This window comes from Onychomys torridus, chromosome 9 (genome assembly GCF_903995425.1).
Source record: "Onychomys torridus chromosome 9, mOncTor1.1, whole genome shotgun sequence".
Taxonomy (NCBI): domain Eukaryota; kingdom Metazoa; phylum Chordata; class Mammalia; order Rodentia; family Cricetidae; genus Onychomys; species Onychomys torridus.
The window spans coordinates 27,812,979-27,831,030 of NC_050451.1; the positions used below are offsets into that span (position 1 = coordinate 27,812,979).

Consider the following 18,052-nt stretch of genomic DNA (forward strand, 5'->3'; position numbering starts at 1 on the left):
TAAGACTGACATTTAAATATGATGGGAGATGTAGAAGAAACTTTGACTACTAGAGAAATTGATGAAGAGAGATAAATTAACAAAATGGAATGCCCTAGATAGAGCTCTTTGTTCAGGGATTTGGTGATCTAATTGCCTCTCCACTGAAAGCTGGCTAGAACAAAGAATTGATCATGTGCAAGAAATTCAAGATTTTTGTACAATTCCCTATTCAAACGTAAAAGACATTCAAAGAGAGGACTGCATACATGTGGACACTAAGAAATGATCTGAGGGCTTAGTGGGTAAAGGTGTTTGCTGCCAAGCCTGATTTCAATGATGAAAGGGGTTGTCCTTTGTTCTCTAAGCACATGAGCACACACTCACACACACATGATCTCTCTTAGTAAATACAAAAATAAATGTAATGATATAATAATAAGAAAATGTCCTGGAGTCTTCCACCTTGAAATGAATTAATTTACAAGTAACTTATAATTTCCAAGCCTCCAGTAAATATAATTACTATGGTGCTGTTTCTCACCAGATGGTCTAACCCACTGTTTTATACCTAAGTTTCTGATGGTTTTTCTTTTAATTAAAGTTGATGTTTCCAAGGCTGGAGAAGTGCTTAGCAATTAAGAGCACATACTGCTTTGCTACTGGCCTGATTTTGGTTCCTAGCACCCGTGTGTGGCTCACAACCTGCAGCTTCAGCTTCAGAAGATTTGATGCCTTAGGTGCAAGGGTGTCTGCACTCACGCATACACACAGGTACATAACTTTAAAACAATAAAAATGAATCTTAAATTGATGTTTCCTTTATTGTTTAAAAATTTTAAAAATAATTTCATAAATACAGACAATAAAAGGTGTGTGTCCATGTCCCAGAAATAACAATGGTATGTTTCTGTACTACTGTCTCTTGTTTGCTGTCCTAGTTTTATATTTTTCTGCACAAGTTTTTAAATGTTTCTTTTTACTAACAATTATGTCCTAGTAATCTTTTCCCTGTAAAAACTTGTTTCTGTTTACATTCTTATCTATAGGTTTAAGAGGCTAGCTTCCTCTTTAATCTCATTAATGTTGAGCTATCAATCATGTTCATCTCCGCTGCTCAGATGAGTCACTCATTCAGAAAATAGTTAAACTAATTCAACCAGAAAAGTCTCTGTTGACAAGCCTAAGTCATCCTACCCCTGATTTGGAGAGCTTGTCAATACCCTGGCCAGCTCTGTCCTCATTTTTATTTGATTTTTGAGACAGACTCTTGTACTGTAGTCTAAGCTGGCCTCAAATCTGTGGTCCTCCTCCTCTGCCTCCCAGGTGCTGGCATATGGGCATGCACTACCATGCCTGGCTCTCTGTTCTATCATCTCCCATCTGCACTTATCAAACCTTACACACTATCTTTAGAATTGCTCTTTATTCCTCCTTCCACAAACATCATCAAGAACCACTCCTTATCCTACTGAGACCCCAAGGTGAAAACATTATTTATAACTATTTTGGAATCCCCTTCAAGCTTCTGGTACAGTTTCTATAGTGTGTCATCTCTTGGCAAATATTTGAACTTTTCCATAGACATACAGCTTTTCCCTCTCCTGGTATCTCTGAGAGCCATTATGGTGAATTGCTATTTACACAGCCTCAACACCATATTTCTAGTTGGGTACCTCTATTCTTCTCAACTAACTGATGGTCCCTGCTGTCTAATCAAACTCCTTAAGCACATAGAACCTAAACATGCACCAGTCGGTTGGCCTGAGTCTTGTCACTTTCACCCAGCCACATACTTCATACTCAGGTTCAAAGTTGGCCTGTTCCAAGATGACAACTTACTTTGTGTTACAGGACTGCTTCATATTATGAATTTCCTTGCCTGCAAGAACCTTCACCCTATCTTCCTGTGGAATACACTCTCGCACACTCGAAGCCTGGTGGTGCTACACACACAACCACATATGCATCAGGATCCTTTCTTCAGAACTGTCTACCAGACCCTCTACCTTCCACTCCCACAGCAGGACTGTGGTGAGAAATGGAGCCTTCTTTACTTTGCAGTTGTTCCACCATGAGGCACCTGAACATTAAACACATATCAAACTGCACATAATGTATATGTCTAGTAAGGTATTGGTAGCAACACAATACATTGGAGATATCAAACTCTTGCACTGTGGGAGTTAAGAAGCCTCATTCCACTACAGGCATAAGTCCGTAAAACTAAAACTCCCCTGAACTATGTGTAAAATAAATGCTTTTTAGAAACAGATTTGCATGCTTGCCTAGCATGTACAAGGCCCTCCTGGGTTCAATCATTAGCACAAGAAAAAGGGAAAATTTGAGCTAGGTGTAGTAGCACACATTTGTAATCACAGCACTAGGGAGGCCAAGGAAGGAGTATCCTCAGGAGTTCAAAGCCAATGAGTTCATGCCCAGCCTAGGCTATATAGCAAGACACTGTCTCAAAACACATGCATGCCCAACTGCGTGAGTGCATGTATCTCATAACTTGAAGTCAGATGGCTCTATTTTTTTATCCAGGTTATGTATGTTGCTTTAAAGGAAAAAGCAAAGTCTTTTTCAAGCAGATTTTAGAGTCAAAGTCTGAGCCAAACTTATAAAACATACAATGTCCAGGACTTCTGTTTCCAATGAGTTCAAGGTGGGTGTCCTAACAGGAAAGCCCCCCTTTATGGCCTTCCTGGGACACATGATACCTTCTTTCTGCTAGTCTGATGAGCTGGATTCTGCTAGTCTGATGAGCTGGAGGGAAGACAGGCTTCATTCCAAAAGTGATTTTTGACAGGTAAAGGTTCAAATGTTTAACCCAGCTCTTAGAACAATAAAAAGATGGAGACTTGCCCAAAAGACCTCTCTAGTTCCCATCCACAGGAAACAGGAGACTTCCTAGGCCTTGAAAAGGAAATGCTCCAGGGCATCCCAGTGTGTGTGTCTGGCCATGGCTGTGGACCTGGTGTGCTGTGTAGTACTAATTCTGACACATAAGAGGAGGAAAAGACCAGACTGGACAGGACTGAAACATCTCCACAGTAAGAGGCTGGAGAGCCTCTAGCTTCCATGAACAAAACAAGCTGACGCCCAGCATGCCTGCCCAACCTCCCAAGCTCTACTTGGACTGGAACCTGGCCATAGGCTTCTCCTCCCCAAATCCCACATAACTACCCTGGCAATTGACAACACAGCCCTCAAGCCACACACACTTTCTCAAACTACCTACAATTATCCAGTTACTTTTAAATGACAGCAATGGCTCTTTTTTTTTTTTTTTTAAATAACTATAAAGTCAATTTAAACTCCTGTAAATTCTAAGGTGGAATATATATTATAGCACTTCTGTATCAGTTCTCCGGTCCTTTTTAAGAAGCATTTGTATGTGGAATGGGGCCAATTATGAGGTGTGTACCAGATATTTTTAGCATTCTGCAGAAGCTACTTTGAAATGCCTCCTTGAAGGATCAGTTCTCCAAAAGTCAGTGATGTGGTAGTTTTTTACCTCTCTCAGCTCTCATCAACAAGGGCCAGACACACACAACTATGTCTCCTACATGTAGTACTACACTGGCACATCATGGGAGTTCTGGAGGTACGTTCCGACCTGGCTGCTAATGATTAACCAAAGTAGCAAAGGGAGTTAGTAAGACTAGAGAACAGATGTGGGTGGAGAACATTCCACATTTTTACTCTTCTGAGGAGAACAACAGGCTATCCTTTGGCCACAAAATGGTTGGCTACAGGGCCATAAACAGGCAACAAGTGACCCAAGGAATTAAGAAGTGAAGGGTGTCACCAGGGCCACATGAAAAGAATTCCATATTCTTGTGTTTTCTGTCCACTAAGCAACTGTTACCTGCTAGGAAGCAGTGTAGAGTAGAGCCTGAAGTCCACATGGCTAATACATGAAAGCATACTCCACATGCTTAGCCACTAGGAAAATGCAAATTAAAACTGCAATCAGAGTCTATCACTCCTGTCAGAAAGGCTAACATTAAAAACAAAACAAAAACAAAAAAACAAGGGTCTGAGAGATGGCTCAGTGGTTAAAGTGGTTAAGGCACTTGCTGCTCTTGCAGAGGACAGGGGCTTCGATATCAGTACCCACATGGCTTTGTCCAATTCCAGTTACTGGGATCTGATGCCCTCTTCTGATCTCTAAGGGCACTGCATGAACAAGGTACACTTACGTACATGGAGGCAAACACACACACATAAAAACAATAACAAATGCTGGCAATGTAAAGGAGCAGAGGAAGGCACCTTAGAAAACGTTGGTGGGAAAGTACACTGTAGCAGTCACTATAGACGATTAATACAGAGCTTCCTACAAAGGTTAAAAGCTAGGCTGGCAGTGGTGGCACATGCCTTTGGTGGATCTCTGTGAGTTTGGGGACAACCTGGTCTACAGAGTTCCAGGACAGCCAAGGCTGTTACACAGTGAAACCCTGTCTGGAAAACCAAAAGCTTAAAGTCAACTTACTATACGATTAAGTTGTACCATTCATTCCTGAATACACAGCCAAAGGAAACGATGTCAGCATATCAGAGATACCAGCCCATGTATGTGTGCTGCTATATGACTAAGTTACAAAATCATCTTAGGTCTCCGTTGATGGAAAAATAAAGTTGGGTGTAATTCAGCCTATGGGCTCCCTATGGAATGGGATACCCTTGTCCTCTCTGTTACCCAAAGAATGGCCTATTATAGTTATTGACCTAAATGATTGTTTCTTTATCATATCTCTACAAGAAAGGGATAGAGAAAAATCTGCCTTTACAATACCTACTTATAATAATTCCCAGTCAAGAGATATCAATGGAATGTTCTCCCACAGGGAATGTTAAACAGCCCTACCCTGTGCCAATAGCTTGTGCAAAAACCATTGGCGATAATTCTTGTGAAGTTTCCACAATCCATAATTTATTATATGGATGATATCTTATTAGCTGATCCAAAGTTAGGTACATTAGAATGCATGTTTGAAGAAGTCCCCTTGCTGGGGACTACAAATTGTTCCTGAAAAAATACAAAGAGGAGATTCTATTAATTACTTAGGCTATAAGACAGAGCTACAAAAAATTAGACCCCAAAAGGTACAACTAAGGAGAGACCAATTGCAGACTCTTAATGATTTTCAAAAATTATTAGGAAGCATTTCCAACTTACTGGGTATCACGGGAATACCCAAAGATGCCACTACAAAATTTGGCTAATACTCTAAAAGGGGACAAAGAATTAAATAGTCCAAGAGAATTATCAGCTGAAGCTGAGAAGGAATTGGTTCTAGTAGAAAAGACAATATGAGAAGCACATGTGGATTGTGTGAATCCAGAACTTAAATGCATTCTGGTCATACTCCCTTCCAGACACTCCCCAACAGGTATTTTGATGCAGAGGGAAAATATTACATTGGAATGGATATTTGTACCACATAAACCAAGTAAGAAGTTAAAGACATATAGAAAAGATTTCTGATTTGATTCAAAAGAAAAATTAAGACTTTGTCAGTTGACAGGAATGGACCCAGCAGAAATCGTAGTACCTTTAACTAATGAGGAAATTTCATTACTATGGAAAAGTAATGAATACTGGCAGAGAGCCTGCAGTGACTTTTGGTGAGAAATTAACAAACATTATCCCAAAAGCACAAGAACAGAATTCATAACGATGACTGGATGGGTTCTTCCTCAGGTTGTACAACAAAAACCAATCTCTGGAGTCCTATACAGTACATTCTATACTGATGCAAATAAATCAGGGAAAGCAGGATACAAATCAGGAGAGTTCAGTAAAGTGGTTCAAAGTCCATACAACTCTGTACAAAAGGCAGTACTGTATGACATTCTTATGGTACTAGTGGACTTCACAGAACCCCTCAATATAGTCACTGACTCTCAATATGCAGAGAGAGTTGTTTTACATATTGAAACTGCTGAATTTATTCCTGATAATACAGAATTAACTTCATTATTCATACAATTGCAGGAAATCATCAGAAATAGGGAACATTATATATATATATATATATATATATATATATATATATATATATATATATATATATATATATATAAAACACATATCAGATCCCATACAGGTCTGCCAGGACCTCTAGCACAAGGTAATAATGAGATTATCAGTTACTAATAGGTAACACACTAGAAGCCTTAGAATTTCATAAGAAACATCATGTAAATAGCAAAGGTTTGAAGAAAGATTTCTCCATTACTTGGCAACAAGCCTAGGATATTGTTTTAAAAAAAAAGTCCTACTTGTTCCCTCTATAACCAAACTCCATTACCTGCAGGGAGCAATCCAAAAGGCATACAAAGAAATGAAATTTGGCAGATGGATGTTGTTTCATTTTGCAGAATTTGGAAGACTAAAATATGTACACCATTGTATATCACTGTATGTATACAAAGTATGTATACCATTGACAACTATTCAGGATTTCAGTAGGCAACTCCTATGAGACCTGAAAAGGCTGATTCTGTGATTACACACCTATTAGAAGTTATAGCCATCATGGGAATACCTGCACAATTTAAGACAGACAATGCCCCAGCATATGTCTCCAATAAAATGAGACAGTTCTTTGCTTATTATAATATAAAGCATGTTACAGGTATACCACACAATCCCATAGCCAAGCAGTCATAGAAACATCCAATTGATCTAAATAAACAGCAACAAGTAACAATGACTCCTAGAAATAGATTGCACAATGCTTTATTAACCTTGAACTTTCTCAATGCTGATGAGAAAGGAACAACAGCTGCGGAGAGACAGTGGACAACAGACCAAACTTCTGAGCTAAACCAACTGGTTGATTTCAAAGATGGGTTGACCTCACAGTGGAAACCAGGGCTGTTACACAGAGAAACCCTGTCTCAAAAAACCAACAGAGTACATTCAGAAGGCCATATATTCATCAAGCTTTCACAAACAATTTCCTTCTTTACTTTTCTCATTGCTTTCACAGAGTATCTGACAAAAGCAACTTAAGGGAGGATCTGTCTTGGCTCAGAGTTGCAGGGGACAGTGTTGGGATAATCTTTTTGTACACCGTGTGAAGATGTGTCAGTTCTTCCTCACCAGCCTAAGGTACCTTCTGACAAGTTTAACAAAGAGCTGAACAGCCAATGGCTAGGCACAAGAGGATAGGCAGGACTTATGGGCAGAGATAGGAACTCTGGGAAAGAATTTAAGGCTGGGAGAGTCACCAGCTAGCCACACAGGAAGCTGGATGTACAGTATTGAGGAGAGAGAGGTAATTAGCCACATGGCAGGACATAGATGAAAGACCTGTTACAGTACAGTCCACCATATTGGGGTAGTTATGGCAAGAGTGGTATAAGGCAGTTAGTCAGATTGCATCTGCGGTCAGGAAACAGGGAGAGAAAAAGGCTGAGCCCTCAGCTCACATTCTCCTTCCACTCAGTCCAAGACCCCAGGCCATGGAATGGACCCACATTTAAGGTGGGTCTGTACATACCAACCATCCTATTCTAGAAACTCCCTCATAGGCAAATCCAGAGGTCTGACTCCCATGGGAATTCTCAATCTTATCAACCTGGCAATCAAGATCAACCATCACGATGATACAACAAACAAATATACTGAAGTAAATGCCTTTTTGCTGTATTGAAGACTTGAGGCCACTTCTGGTCTAAATAATTGAGATTCCAACATGGGTTACCAAGGCTGCCATGAACAAGGCCTGGGCATGGAAAGTGGAGGCTTGGAAAAGATTATGGTGGTAATCTGCACTGTCTGTGGGGGAAAGAGTGGGCCTTCACTGGAACAGAATCAATGAAAACATTTTCATATGTTCGAGATTTCAACTGGTGTAGTGACACATGCATTTAATCCTAGAACTTGAGAGGCAGAGGCAGGTGGCTCTCTGAGTTCAATGCTAGCCTAGTCTACAGAGTGAGCTCCAGCTGGCAAAGACTGCATAGTGACACCTTGTCTCAAAACTACACACATACACCACACACACACACACACACACACACACACACACACAGAGAGAGAGAGAGAGAGAGAGAGAGAGAGAGAGAGAGAGAGAGAGAGAGGAGATTGCTACTGAAAGCCATAATACATTCCTCACACATTCCCACTTGGCAAACTATTCTTTCTGTCCCTTGTTCACTCACTGAACTTTTGCCTCAAACAGAAATACATGCAGCAGTCAGGCATGGTGGTGTACACCTTTAATCCCAGCTCTCAGAAGGCAGAGGCAGGTGGATCTCTGTGAGTTCCAGACCAGTCTGATCTACAGATTGAGCTCCAGGGCAGTGAGGGCTATTAAACAGAGAAACCATGTCTCGAGAAAAAAAAAAAAGACATGGAGCAAATGATTACAGAAATAACTGGTTTTCATATTTTGTGCTATATTTAGATTGTATTTACTGTGCGATAAGTAACATTTTCAATGCTTGGTAGATTCTCCCCCCTCCCTAACAATACTTTTGAAAGTTTTTTAAAAATTCACTTCAGAATTAGTTTATATCCAACAATAAGGTTGATATTAGAGCAAATGATTAAATATTAAGCAGCACAGAAGAGGGTATGAGTTGTCAGGTCTAACCCTGGTTCATAATAGCATACAAAGCACATGCTGGCCTCCATCGGTACCTATGACTCTTAGCTCTTTTCACCCGTCCACCTCACTTTTCCAACTCATGGCCTTTCCTTCTTCCAGCTTTTCTTTCCTATATAACCTGGCCATTTTGGCCATTCTCCCTTTTAGTCCCTTCTCTTTTCTTCCTCTCCCTCCTTCCACTCTTCTTTTCTTCCACTCTTCACGTCTACTCTGCTGGCCATGTTCAATGTACTATTTCCTCTTCGTGCTCTGGACTCATCCAGATGCCTCTAGCTGTCCTCTCCCTCATATCCACAATAAAACCCTCCTCCTCAACCAGTCACTTTATACATAAGTTACATTTTATTTTTTATTATTGGGAAGTCTTTAAGTCAGATGTAAGGGCCAGGTATAGCACTGGAGAAGGACGCTGAGGCAGAAGGATCTTGCTGTGGGATGGTCTTTCTGTACACTATGAATATGTGTTGCTACCACTGGTTAATAAAGAAGCTGTTTTGACCTATGGCAAGACAGGATACAGCCAGGCAGGAAATCCAAGAGAGATAGAAGGAGAAGAAAGGTGAAGTCGGAGGAGACACCAGACTGCCACCCAAGGAGCAACATGCCAGCAGATTGGTAATGCCATAGCCATGTGGCAAAATATGAATGAATAAAAATGGGTTAGCAATAAGCCTGAGCCACTGACCAAACAGTTTGTAATTAATATTTTTTAAAATTTAATTAATTAATTAATTTATTTTGATTTTTCGAGACAGGGTTTCTCTGTGTAGCTTTGCGCCTTTCCTGGAACTTGCTTTGGAGACCAGGCTGGCCTGGAACTCACAAAGATCAGCCTGACTCTGCCTCCCGAGTGCTAGGATTAAAGGCATGCGCCACCACTGCCCAGCTTGTAATTAATATTAAGCCTCTGAGGGATTATATTATAAAAACAGCTCCTGCCCAGGCGGGATCAGGTGGGACCGAGAAACTTCAGTATACAGGATTTAGAATGCCAAGCAGTCTGGGAAACACACTGAGTTCCATGCTAGGGGGCTATGTAGTAATGTCATGTCTCAAAAATAAGAAACTATCAGATGTTAGGATGACGATTATAACCTTGTTAGGAAGGTTAAAGAAAAAGGGGATAAAGACCAAAATGGTCTAAATGATGCTTTTATCTGAACTCCAAGCTATTTGTCCCTGCATAAGCTCACTTTGTTGACATCACAAAACTTTCAGGTAGTCTCCTGAGCAAACTCATGAGTCACAGAACAGAACACAACAACTGGGAGCTTCAGGTTAAACTCCAGCATAGGCATATGAGGCTTCACCACAGCATGGTAGCCATCAGTTCCAAGGTCCAGCTACCTTCACTCTGAGAATACATCCAGCTGAAAAAAACAAATGCTGGCTGTGAATGGAGGTCCCTGAGACCTACTGATTCCATCTCAGCTTGTCATGTACAGAGGTCACCTCCCCTGAAATGTGCCTCACTTGCTGGGAGCTGGGCACAACCTGAGTTGTAGGTTGCCTAAATGTGCAGCCCACAGAGAAGCCCTAAGGAAAAGGAGGGCATGAGAAACAAGCCCGAGAAGACCCATATGCACCCTTCTGTGGTCAATAACAATATCAACAACATGACAGCAGTTCTTTTCCATCCAAAATCTTCCCAGAGCCAAGCCCTGTCCAACTTGATGCCTTCCCTTTGTTAAGTCCCAATGAAGGTGGCTTTTGATGGTTAAGTCCCATTTACAGATGAAATAATAGAGATAAATCCATTACTCTATTTCTCTGAATCTACAGTATATCACAATAGGCAGGTAAGTCATTACCCTCACTCTGCAAACGAGGAGACAGAGGGTCCTATGGTTGGTAAATCTATGTGCTTAGGAACCAGGCCGCTGGCCCACAGGCAGAGCAGATAGACTCCTACTTGCTCCATTCATTTTTCACTGTCCAGATCTGCAAGGCTCTAGGAGAAAACACAGCGGACAGACTGCATGCAGAATGGCAACAGAAGGCACTGGAGAGGTAAATAGTGGGTCAGAGCTGTTTGTCAGACCCCTTTTCTAAGCCAAGACCTTATGGAGATGGGGAGTGTACTAATCAGGGACCTGTTTCTCTATCCAGGAAGTCCCTGCATATTGTTTCTTTGTTTGACAGAGAAATCATCTATAGCCAACTCCTTGGAAGCTATGGTTCTGCCAAAAGCAATCCAAACCTGTTGCCCTGCCTTTTTCTCTGGAAAATATAAATTAGGCCTAGGCTTACTCATATTTTTGAAAACCCTGTTTGTCCTTTCTCTTCTGTTTTTTGTTTTTTTTTGAACAGGCCTTATCCAGTGAGAAAAGCAATGGGTTTGGTAGGCAGGTATGTGAGTGAAAGGGGAGTTAGCATGCACTCACAACAGAGGTCATTTACCTTCAGGCTCAGTTTTGAAGAGATGAGCTGCTTACCAACTAAGCAGTCAATAGGGAGGGATAGGAGGAGGCAGAGACCCTTCACCATAGGTTTCTCCTATGACTTTCACTATCTCAATACTGTTCAGCACAGAATATCAAAAAGAAAGAAAACTTTGCAGGTCTGCTTAATTGTTTTTCTGAGATGTTTCCTTACTCTCACTCACCTTTCTCACAGTGAAGACGTAATGCCTCACCATTACTCAGCAGACACTCATACCCCCTCCAGAACCTGCAGGCACCCACGCCTCTGAAGTAGCCTTTATCCTTTCCAAACAGCTTGAGGCAGTAGGGACAATGCCTTAGAGTACACATCAGGAAGACAGTCATCTGACTGCCTTTAGGTGTATTTTTCAAGACTATAGCAACAAAAATTAACTTTGTTGACCCTTTTCCTGATAGCACAAGCTTCACAAGATTCATAAACCAACCTGACTTAGTGCAATTACCTCCTTGAATTCTAACAATTGCTGTGAGATACCACTGTTAGCTCCATTTAAAAATTAATAGGAGTAAATTCAGTCCAAAATATAGCTCTCAGAGGTGAAGCAGCTTGAACTTAGGTCAGGGACTCCAAAGTCGGCTGTTGACTATCATTCCCTGGAGAACTAAACAGGCACACAAAGGAAGAGACCAATAATATGGACAAAGTTGTCACAAATGCTTCAAAAACTAAAAAGGATTTTAAAAAATGTTAAGGGTTACATCACCCTCTTAAAAAATATTTGAGATTATCATTGTGCCCTTGAATTCCATCCCCTGACAAACGATCTTGGCAGCAAGATAACAAGCTGACCAAATACAGCAGGTCAGACTCACTGCTAAGTGGGAAAACTAACTCCATCTCACATTCCTGAGGTACTAGCAAAGTAACACATGATTGATCTCCACAGCCCAACCATCAGCTGCTGCTGGACTGAAGGAAGAGCCAGTGTGCGCCAAATCTCTATGGCCTGTTCTTCTTCTATATAGCCTATGTGGATCAGAAGGTGCCTCTAGCCCAGCAAGGACACCAGCTCTGGGAGCTAAAGCTTGGAACTGTCCTGCCAACACTTGGCTGCAGGAGCATTGCCCAATATTTCCAGACCACATTTAAACCTGGTCCCATCCTCCCACCACCTGGATGGATCATCAACCAGAATTTTCTTTAATTCAACTCAACCCTGCCTCACAAACCTTACATAATAATGCCCATGAAATGACAAGTTTAGAACACTACTTATATTTTTCAAATACTCATGAAAACACTAGTTACAACTGTTAAAAAGATACAGTGTAATCATATCACCTTGAGTGCCATGTCTTAGAAAACAGCACATTAGATATCCACCAGTTTTTCCAGACCAAAAAAAAGGGGGCTGGGGTAGGGTGGGGGTGAGACGGTGTATTTTTGCCTAAAGTAGCACTGGTAACACACTAAACAACTTTCTCTTCTTTGTTTTTGTCTTTTTTTCTCTGACAGATTCCCCCTTGTATCAGTGGTTTTCAACCTTCTTTGACCTTTTAATAGAGTTCATGTTGTAATGACCTTCAACCATAAAATTATTATTTTCATTGCTACTTCATAACTAATTTTGCTGCTGTTATGAATTATAATGTAAATATCTGATATGCAGATTATCTGATATGTGACCCCTGTGGGGATCATGAACCACAGGTTGAAAACAGCTGCCCTATGTAGTTCAAGCTAGTTTTAAACTCATAACCACCCTACTTTAACTCCCCTAGGGCTAGAATTACAGGTTACATATTAGGTTAATTTTTTGCTTTTTTGAGTCTTGTTACATTGCAGGCTTCTAAACTCAAACAAACCAGAATACCCAGCTCTAAACAATTAAGCTACAGAGCTCCTCAGAACCTTCAACATACAAATTTATACTGAAAATCTCCAAGAGATGGCTAGGATGTCATACTCAGTTTCTAGATGTTATTGGACTAGGGCATATGTAGGATGTGTGTGTGTGTGTGTGTGTGTGTGTGTGTGTGTGTGTGTGTGTGTGTGTTAGGTCCTAATACCCAAAACACAGTGCCACTGACTATGTCTCAAGATGACAGTCTGAGCTCAGCTCAGGCTGGACTATATAGAAGGACTGCTGGTAATTAACACTAACTTTGAAGCCAGTTAACATCTAACAGTTTGAGTGTGTAGTATCTATAGAGTGCTATGGGATGTCTTTCTGTACACTGTGAATAAGTGTTGCTCTGATTGGTTGATAAATAAAGCTGCATTGGCCTATGGCAGGGCACGATGGAGCCAGGTGGGAAAATCCAAGAGAGCTAGTGAGAAGAGAAAGGAGAGTAAGGGGAGATGCCAGACCGCTGTCCAAGAATCAACATGTAATGGGACATAGGTAAAGCCACAGAACACACGGAAATATGTAGATTAATAGTTAAGGGTTGAAGCCAGGCAGTGGTGGCACATGCCTTTAATCCCAGCACCTGGGTGGCAGAGGCAGGCAGATCTCTGTGAGTTCGAGGCCAGCCTGGTCTCCAAGGTGAGTTCCAGGAAAGGCGCAAAGCTACACAGAGAAACCCTATCTCGGAAAAAAAGGGGGGGGGGGTTGAGTTAAACTATAAGAGCTAGCTTGCAAGAGGCCTGCCATAGGCCGTACAGTTGATAATTGATATTAAATCTCTGAGTGATTATTTTATAAGCGGCTGAAGAACGGCGGGACCGGGCAGGACTTGAGAAAACTGACAGCTACACCTAAGACATTGGATGTGTCTCCCTCATTTGTTTTCCACCTTATAATCTTATTTTTTTGAGATGGAGTCTATCACTGAACCTGGCATTCACTGATTTAACTAAACCAGCTGGCCCAGAAAGCCATCTGCTTCTGTCCACCCCAGACTCCCATCACCTCAGTTCTGGAATTACAGATGTACTTTGCTGCACCCAGTTTTTAAAATGTGGATGCTGGACTTTGAGCTCAGACCTTCATGATTATTCATCAAGTACTTTACCAACTGAGCCATTGCTGGACTGGGAACTTTATAAAAATTCTGTGTCAAAGGGAACCAATACTCCACATTTTAGGGAATTCTACTTGTTCTTCTTGCTCTCCAAACACTTCTTCCAAACACACTCAGAATCTGGGAAATGGACATTTAATACACAGTCAAGCTGGGGGGGGGGGGAATAGGAAATAAACATTAGAGGAGGAACCCAGGCAACAAGGAACAGCAGCTTTCTCTAATCTATGATGTTCCTGTGTAAAAATTAAGACATCATAACCCTGCCACTTGGAATCTAGAAGACACAGATAAAAAAGAAAAAAACAGACTCCCTGAGCCATTTTCCCAATTAAGTTTGCTAAAGGAAAACACATCCTTTGTACAGCCCTCACCAGTGTTTATAGGTTCTGGTGATTACCAACACACACACACACACACACACACACTCACTCTCTCTCTCTCTCTCTCTCTCTCTCTCTCTCTCTCATTCTCTTCTCTACTGCCTCTGTCTTCTGAGAGCTATGATTGAAGGTATGAATCACGATGCTGAGCTGCAAACTGTCACTCCTTTTTTTTTTTTTGGTTCTTCGATACAAGGTTCCTCTGTGTAGTTTTGGTATCTGTCCTGGATCTTGCTCTGTAGACCAGGCTGACCTCAATCTCACAGAGATCTGCCTGGCTCTGCCTCCCGAGTGCTGGGATTAAAGGTGTGCCACTGCTGCCCAGCAAACTGTCATTCTTAAGAAACAAACAGTGATTGGAATTCAGGTGCAAACCAGCCTCCCACTTCTTCGATTTGCTTTAGAGGTTTTGATGTCAAAATAAGCAAGTTACATATTGGCACGAAGGAGGAAGCAGGGAGGGTCCCCTTGGATCCAGGCCACTGCTAAAGTCAGTACAAAGAGGAATCCCTGAAATGGGGACTAGATTATCAATCAAACCACTGCATGGATGGGGAAAAGTGCAAAATCTCCACCTGGAACCTTCCAGGCAAGAAAGAAGACATTTTACAGGGGTTACGCTCCTCCCTTTGGCCATCAGTCTTTGGAAACAAAGATCCCCAAGGAATTGGAATTTCCCCAGGAATCTCATGCTGGGAAAAGGAAAAGGCTGAAGCCTGGTGTCAACCAGAAGAAGAACTTGTCTGACCACCTGGGAGCAGACTGTGGCTGAGGGGATGACAGGAAAATGCTAGGAGTGGGGGTTGGAGAGAGAACACCATACCCTGGTCAGAACTTCTATTTAAATGTAACCTGTCAGAGCTCTGAAGATGGGGTGGGGTGGAGGGTCACTGAGCTTGTTTTTGTTCCTCTTCCCAGTGTGATCACATGGGGGTTGGGGGGGAGTGGTAAGAATGAGAATTTTTCCTACAGGCTCAGATACTTGAACACTTGTTCCCTGAGCTGGGGAGGTTGTAGAACATTTGGGAGGTGAAGTCTTAGTAGAGGAAAATGCCAAGGCAGGCTTTGAGTTGGGAGTATGTTGTGAATGAGAATTACTGAAAGAAACCAGATCTTCAAAGACTGGGTGAATGATCAAGCTGCAGTGATGTGGAGAGGTTGGAATATTGCAGGTCCAGACCCTAATTACCTTATTTTGGGCTAGCCTCAGTACCAAAATACCATTTCCTTGCCCACTTTTGTGTCTAAGATCCTGTTACTAATAGATGAAAAATCATTTGGAATCTATTACCCTCAGTAGATTGCTAGCCCCACAATTCAAAAGTTAACAATGTCCCCCATCTTGTTGTGGCCACATTCGTGATGTATTCACAAATATATTATAAAATTGCCATATTTATGACTTTCTTCGTTCTGTTACTATAAAACTCTATCAAGTGGCTTCCATGAAGGGGAATGTGAAACCTGGGGCAATCCCAAGCCACAGTCACTCACAAACTGCCCTCTAACTTCCACATAATTCCCATAGCACAGACATCCACACTCAAACCCAAATAAATAGTTAAAAACCTTTTTTAATTGAAAACAAAACCCAAAAAACCCTGACTGGGTGAGGATGTACAGCATCAGTAGTTTTACTGAAAGAAGTCTAGCCCTGTGATACAATGTTGAGGTTCTTTGTTGTCTTGTACACAGAACTGAATGAGACACATGTTACTGAGGAATTTCAAGCTCCCTTTTGCAGGAATAGAATCTTAAAACAGTATCATAAGGATGCTCAAAGACCATGTTATTGAGTTTGAGAAGACAACCATAGGGTAGGCAAGCTGTCAATCCCAACAGTTGCCTGAAGATGGGAGATGACAAGAAGAGAAAAGGGCGTGCCTTCTGAGCTAGAGTCAAACAACAGAGGACTGCCAAAAGGAGGAGTGGGAGACTCAGAGAAAACAGTGAGGAGTGTCAAATGCTTAGGGTTTGGGCCATTATTTCCACAAGGTAAGTACATTATCTCATTAAAGAGATAATTAATTCTTCCATCTCCTTAGCAAGTCTTCAGGGTAGTTCAGCTTCTTCAAAAAGCAATCACTTAGCTAGGTGATTGACAGGCTCAGTTGGATTAACTTTTAACAGAGAGGACAACAGTATTCAATATTCAAATCTTTGAGGTAGATCAGAATGTCATGTCTTTTACCCAGGGCCTGAAAAACTCAGATCCTATTCTCTTGACCAACAGAAAATAGTTTTCCCTTAATGGGCCACGGGAGCCCAGTTAATTCTGCCTTTTCACAAGAAAATAGGATGTGGGGTCCAAATGTAATCATGAGTGGAAGTTGTTATAATTCCTAGCTACAATACTGCATATGTGCTGTCCAGCAGTCAGGCAAAATGCTTAGTCACTCCAGGGCCTTACATTCTATGTAATCTGTGTGGTGCGTGGTCATGCACATGTGTGGCGTAGCTATGTAACCCTATATGCGCAGGTGCACAGTAACCTATAAAAGCAGGCTCCACCAGCTCCCCATCCTCCCTATCCTCTGCACACTATTCGTTTCTGGTAGATCTATTCACATTCCCCCTTTACCTCCCCTATAAAACTCTTATAGTGGGTTCTGTTGTACCATGTGTTCTCATTTGCCTGGTAAATAGTGCCACAAATAACAGAGGGGACTATCTTTAATGTCCTCCAAGCCTGTCCAATGCCTCCCCAGCTGCCTAACAACAGGAGAGCCTAGCATATGCAAGAACTTCAGAACCAGACCACACACACACACACACACACACACACACAGAGAGAGAGAGAGAGAGAGAGAGAGAGAGAGAGAGAGAGAGAGAGGGAGAGCGGGAGAGAGAGAGAGAGAGAGAGAGAGAGAGAGAGAGAGAGAGAGAGAGAGAACCAATGCTTACAGGAAAAGTGTGCTCAAATCAGCTGTGTAGAAATGTCTACAATTTCTTCAGTGAAACCTTCAAGAAGCCCAAAGGAACTTGAACTACATATTAGAGACCATGGTAAGAACTCCCTCTCAATTTATGATGGTTGATTTTGATTGTCAAGCAACATTCCATAGACTAAGGTCGTGGGCTGAAGAGAAGGAGAGCTGAGCATGAGCACTCATTGTTCTGGATTGCTTACTGTGCACTCAGTGTGACCAACTGTCCTCTGCTCCTGCCTCTGCTTACTTGCCATGATGGACTGTATTCCTGAAGCTGTAAGCCAAATACACTGCCCCTTACCTGAGTTTCTGTCTTAGTTAAGGTTACTATTGCTGTGATGAAACACCATGACCAAAGCAACTAGGGGAGGAAAAGATTTATTCAGCTTGCAAGTCTACATCAATCATAGTTCTTCAAAGGAAGTCATGGCAGGAACTCAAGCAAGGCAGGAACCAGGAGGAAGCAGCTGACACAGAGGCCACGGGGGGGGGGGGGGGGGGGGGGTGGGGGGGTTGCTCTGTCCACAAGCATGGATATCTCAGCAGATCTTCAGTAGATGCTGGATTCCTGAAGAAGTAGGCTCAAATGCCAGTGAAGGAATGGACTTGCTAACAAGGGAGAGCAATCAGGCAAAGAGCAAAAGCTTCCTTCTTCCATTTCCTTATATGGGCTTCCCGCAGAAGGTGTGGGCCAGACTAAGTGTGTGTCTTCCTGC

At 41.9% G+C, this 18,052-nt stretch overlaps 1 protein-coding gene across 4 annotated transcripts in view; it reads right to left on the reverse strand.

Annotated features, from left to right (window-relative positions):
- Positions 1-18,052, reverse strand: part of Flnb (filamin B) — a 153,455-nt gene that overhangs the window by 105,415 nt on the left and 29,988 nt on the right. The gene's annotated exons all lie outside the window — the stretch shown is intronic.